The sequence below is a fragment of the Psammomys obesus genome, unplaced genomic scaffold, assembly GCF_907164565.1.
Source record: "Psammomys obesus unplaced genomic scaffold, mPsaObe1.curated_primary_1811, whole genome shotgun sequence".
NCBI classification, from domain to species: domain Eukaryota; kingdom Metazoa; phylum Chordata; class Mammalia; order Rodentia; family Muridae; genus Psammomys; species Psammomys obesus.
In genome coordinates, this window is record NW_026596101.1 from 9,135,673 (window position 1) to 9,141,672 (window position 6,000).

Below are 6,000 nucleotides of genomic sequence, written 5' to 3' on the forward strand. Positions count from 1 at the left end.
AGTGATGCTGTATATAAAATGAAAATATAAATTATGCCCCTCATCTCATCAAAACCTTCCACTATTATCTTGCCTTACTTGCAACAATAGCCTGAACACATACAGTTACTTCCGTGTCTTCTAATTATGTGTCTGCTCACTTCTATTTTGCACCCTTTTCTAATCTGACCATATATTTAATCTAGTTTGAAATTCTGCCCACCAACTCCCACATACACACATAAACCCAGCTTGCTCATTGATATCTTTACTCTACTGTTCCCAGATATCAATATGCCTTCTGCACTAACATCCTTCAATTTATTTTATTGTCATGATCTGTTTAGGTTTGTATGTGAAAGGAACTGACAGGCTCGTTTGTTTGAACACTTGTTCTCCAACTGGTGATACCCTCTTGGAAAGGGGCAGAATCTTCTGATGTATGGCCCTGCTGCCAGAGATGGGTTAATAGGGGGGCCTCAAAGTTTGTAGTTCAGGGTCACTTTTCTGAGCAATCTTTGCTTGTTAGTCCACCCTGGGGTTAACAAGCTCCAGCTCCTGACAAAATGGACTGAACTGCTCTGGCCTCTACACCTTTCCCACCATGATGGATTGGAACATTGAATTTCAAGATAAATAAATGAATCCCTCTTTAAGTTGAATCAGTGAGGCCTTTAGACCACAGGGATGAGAAAAGTAGCTAATACCTTTAGTGGGTTTCTTGCTCAGACAAAACCATATCACATGGTTTGCAGACCTTTGGGATTAGTTTTTGGGAAGAATGTGGAAGAGGAGATCTATAGGGTAGAAAGGTCCCAGATATTGTAAGCAGAACTTAAGGTGTGATTCTAGGACCTTGAGCAGTCCATTCTATTAAAAGACAGTAAAAACCAGGCTCATGGAGCTCCCGAGTGAACAGTACATTTCTCCCTGCCCAGAAGCCAAACAGTGGACACCAATGAGCTGAAGGATCTCCTACACTCTCAATTGCCCCTGAGGGCCAAAACCTGAGAGTAGGGAAGGATGAAAGGACGGGGGTTAGAAAACCCCTATGCTTTCTGATTAGACCCGAGAGCAAGTGAGTGCTCTTTCAAGTGAGTACATGCTAAGCCCCAGATCCAGGGTCCCTCTACATTCCCTCTATACCAGCAGACAGACATCAGATACCTCCCACCCACGCCCCCACTGTGGGCAACATAGAGATCCTTAGAACAGCATTCTCAACATTGAAGCCCCAGATCTGTGGGTCTACCAGTGGAGTCCAGGCAAACAATTCCTGGAGCCCAGACAGATCTGAATACCAGGAGGACAGTACACCATGAATAATATAAAGTATCTTGATGTAACTCCAACCAAGAAAGTGAAAGTGACAAGAACTTCAAGTCTCTGAAGAAATTGAAGAAGATATCAGAAGATGGAAAGGTCTACCATGCTCATATATCGGTAGGATTAACTGTAATAATGGCCATCCTAATAAAAGCAATCTACAGATTCAATGCAATTCCCATCAAAATACCAACACAATTCTCTGAGTGGTACAGTGCTTCAGACTGTATGGTTTTGCTTTGCCTAAAACATTTTGTTTTGGTTTGGTTTTTTGTTTTTGTTTGTTTGTTTGTTTGTTTGATTGGTTGGTTGTTTTTTTCACAGCCAGAAACAAAGACCATGACAACAAAAGTAAAGGGGAGCCAGGTTACAACTCTAATTGGAGACAGACTTTAAAACATTCTCGTGGTGCTGGTTGTGAAGGCATGTGGACTGGAAGAGTTCCAGGGGCAGAAAGGTTTTTATTAGGACAGCAGGCGAAAGTTGATGAAGTCAGAAAGCCTTCCTTTAGGGGGTATCCTTTGAGATCGATATGCTAATTGTCTGAAGTTAAAACCAAGGGAAAATTCATTATATACAGATGCTGAAAATATGTGACAAAAGAAATTTTGAGGAGAGCAGCAGGGACTGAGCAGAGCTGGTCTAAGTGAGAACTTATGAGTACTGCAAATTGTAAGGCTTCCATAGTGGTGAAAGCCAAGCCCACAGGACCCCAATGATGCTACGATGATAAGATTAAGTGTGCCATATGCCTGCCACATTCGAAGAAACTCAGCTACTGTATCCTCTCCACAATTACAGACTGCCTATATACTCTAAAATGTGAAGCAAAATAAATGTTTGTTTCCTTAAGTCATTTCTGTATGCTATTCTATCAGGGACACTGGGGACTCAATACGCAGTGTGTATTTCCAAAAGTATTTACAAAATGAATAAATGAATGCCACTTCAGTCTCAGAAGCACACGTTTATGATAACAGATAAAATCAATGAAAATCAGCAATACAGATATGAGAAACAGGATGCATCTTGATACAACGGAAGACACCCTATAAATGAGCATTTCTCTATGTTTTGATCTATGGGAGAATCCCAGTTATCAGCATTTGTCTAACCAGTCTGTATGCTTGTGGAATGTGAGGATAATCTCTTCAACAGCTGCTGTGCAGACTTTGACAGAATACGTTCTAAGCTTCGCTCCCATTTGTCGGCAGCTCTGCTCTACCCGTTAGAAGCAGTGATTGAGAGCCTTGCCTGGGTTGTTATAACTCACTGAGCTGATGAGGCCTGTTGTCCCAGAGTTATGCTTGCATTGCTATTGCTTGACTCGAATATGACTAGAAGGTGCCTTGTCAAAACAGTTAAGAGCTAGTGTCCTCTTTCATTTTTAAGCTTCACGGTCATTTTTAGAGAAGCCTGTGGGGCACAAGCAATTTCTCCCGCACAAGAAACAACACACCCGTCTCTCCTCCAAATCAAAGATTGTCTTTAAAGTAAATTCAATTATACATAATCCAGCATAGGTCCCTAAGAATTGGTCCAGCCATTGTTGCTCTTAGAATGTTAAGAGTATAATCCAAATGTTCAGCCATAGACAATGTCCCTGCCTCACAGCATCTGACTCTCTGGCAAATCTTTCTGAGAATGGCTTTGGCAGGCTATATGTTCCCTCCAGGTCTGCTGATGGCCTTGGTGTCTGCATCAGGCTGTTATATGAGATGATTTTAGTTTTTCCCTTTATCAGATTTCTACACACAGAAAAGTCCTCAATCGAGGACATGTACAAGAGCTGTAACTCTGCCTGCTATTGCACTCACCCTGGAGCTTCTATCCGCAGATTGCCATTTAAGCTCTTAAGGATTCTGGCCAAAAATCTGTTCCATGGGCAAACAGGCACATGCCTGCTTCTAAGCATGCCACATAAATCTGTCTCTTGGATTTTAGGTCACTTTCTGGTTTTAAACCAGGCACAGGGCAGCTTGCTTCTCTATTAAATTTAAGTGTGCCTCATCAAAGTGCAGCACTTCTGCTGGGAATGAGATTAATAGCACATTGGATGCTTTACTGACACTCAGTGAATATGGGCTTTTGACCACACAGCAGAGTGAATGCAACTGTGCGTATGAAGTGAACCCTCCATGCAAGTTCTGTTTGTGATGCTGAGAAGCATCCATGTACATAAAACAGAACACACGTGATTGTGACAAGCATTGGTTTGATTGGGAGTAGCCTGTGATATGGTTAGTCAATTTTAACTCAGCATCTATAACTGATAAATGTGTCTTTTTAACATAATGTTACTAGTTCTCAGAGTATTCTGAGTTTTGTGAGATGCAAACTAAACAAGTGAGGTGGGTAGAAACTGAAATAAGACAAATAAATCAATTGTGTATATATATATCTATTAAATAATAAAGATTGTTATGGTACCGATGTCATTGTGACTACAGTGAAGAAAATATTTCTAAGAGTTGAACTGACATGTGAATTGGTCAGGGAGAGAATAAGCCATTAAAGGATTTTAGTCATTGAAGTAGAATTCGTAATCCCAAATCTGTCTTCATCCTTTGTGTTCCCTGCCTTACCACATTTTCCATTAGATGCTCATTTATTTCAAGATACTCCCTGCATTATTTTTCTAGCAGTATCTATGGTTTCTGACAGTTTTGTCCTTTCTTCCAAATAAAGATTAACTTTACTCAAGATTTATCTTTTCCTTAGTCTCCCTTCAAAATCACATTTTTTCCCATCATATATTTTTAAGTCCTTTAATTAAGAATGAGTTTCTTAGGGTTTTGTATTCATAGTATATAATAAAAATTCTTTACCCCTCCTTCCAGTTCATTTACTAATGTATTTTGATTGGTTCTACAATTGTCTAAACAGATAATACTGTATTTTATGTATGTATTTCTAGATATTATTTTTATGGATGATTGAACAGTTCATGTATAAAATTACAGTATATATGCACAAAACAAAGAGATCCCTATGAAGACATACACCATGCATACTCACATGCACATGTATGCATGCAGACAAACGCCCACAAACACACACATTCATTTCTAACATATCAAGAGAAACAAGTTTACTATCCATGTCATACTTCGTGGAACTTGCTTTGGAAAAGACATCAGAAGAGGCTATAAAGACAATAAAATGTATTAATGTTTTTAGGCTAAGAGTTAATTTTGCCCTTTCCAAGTTTGTTACATACTGTAGACAGCAAAGTAGAAACATTTTTAATAAATACTAATTTCTACTGTTCATTTCTAACATTATCAAAACTTTTACAGCCAGTAGTCTTCATGAGCATGTTTTCAATAGCAGGATCCATTTCATCCTACATCACATGAAGAAATGCCCCTTTCTGTGGAATGATTCAACAAGGAGTCAATTAGTCATTTTGCTCAAGAGACTTAGCTACTGACTATGTGGGACCCTAAGCGGAAATCTCTGATTGATTACATTAGACAGTTAGTCACGACTTTGCTACACTCATGCTCTATCAGAGGGAAAAACATAAAGGGTAAGTGTGAAAATTCTTCTCATAGGTTTCCTGTTCTCTCCAGGCTGAGTGGAAATTTGTAAGTCACTTTAGAACAGTGATACCTTTAACAAACAAGCCAAAGACTTAAAGCCCTTGTTGTAATTGATGTTTCAGGGAGAGCTACATCAGTGTAACAATCATCAATATCAGAAGATTCCTAAATAAGATTGCCCTTCCTTGTTGCTAATTTTCAAAGGATGCTAAACAAATGTTATAAATGATGAAAAATGCACAGACATGAAAACTCACCCTTATTCAGCAACTGGGCTCTCTGATTTTGTCTTAACATTCCTCATTTCCCCTACTCAGCTGACAGAATGAGTAGGCCAGCCCCAGAGTGGTTTCCTAGGACATATATCCTGCTTTGCACACCGGAAAGCCTGCTTGATAAGTAGATATACTTTCTCTTAGTAACCTCTCCCTACAGACTTTAAGGGTGGCTCTAGTGGCTCTATAAAGCTTCATCTGCATTTGAGGAATGCTGGTGTGAAAAAGTCTGCTGTGGCATAGAATTCCAGGCTAAAAGAAGCTTCCTTGTGCCACGAATAAACAAATAAACAAAGTCAAAAACAAGACAAAATTAGTCCAAGATCAGTCACCAGGTTCATGAGTACTTGCCGCTGATATTCGGACTCATGTGCCACTCACTGCCACTCCATGTGACATTTCTGAACAAATAAGCAAGACTGACTTAATTATTACATCCTCAGGCTTTCTCAGGAGCTTGGTGGTGTTTACCTTAATTATTGGTCCTAATGCAACAAATGTCAATCTGAGAAGACCAGAAAAAATTTTACTATTATTATAACAGTTATTTTCTACTCCTCTTCAAAAACATCTAATTAATGTATCCTTTTGGGTCATGATGATATGACTTCTGACTCATGGAATCCATGAAGCTACACATATCTTGGTAAAAATACAAAGCTTTATCTTCTTTAGGTAAGTCATTTTCACATAATGTACAGGCTGAGCATGTAAGCACATATCTGTAATCCCTGTATTTGGGAATTAGGGGCAGGTCACAAGCTTTGTCTACACTGTATGTTTCAGTCCAGCCAGGTCTACATAGTGAAACCCTGTCTTTAAAGGAAAAGAAAGAAAGAAAGAAAGAAAGAAAGAAAGAAAGAAAGAAAGAAAGA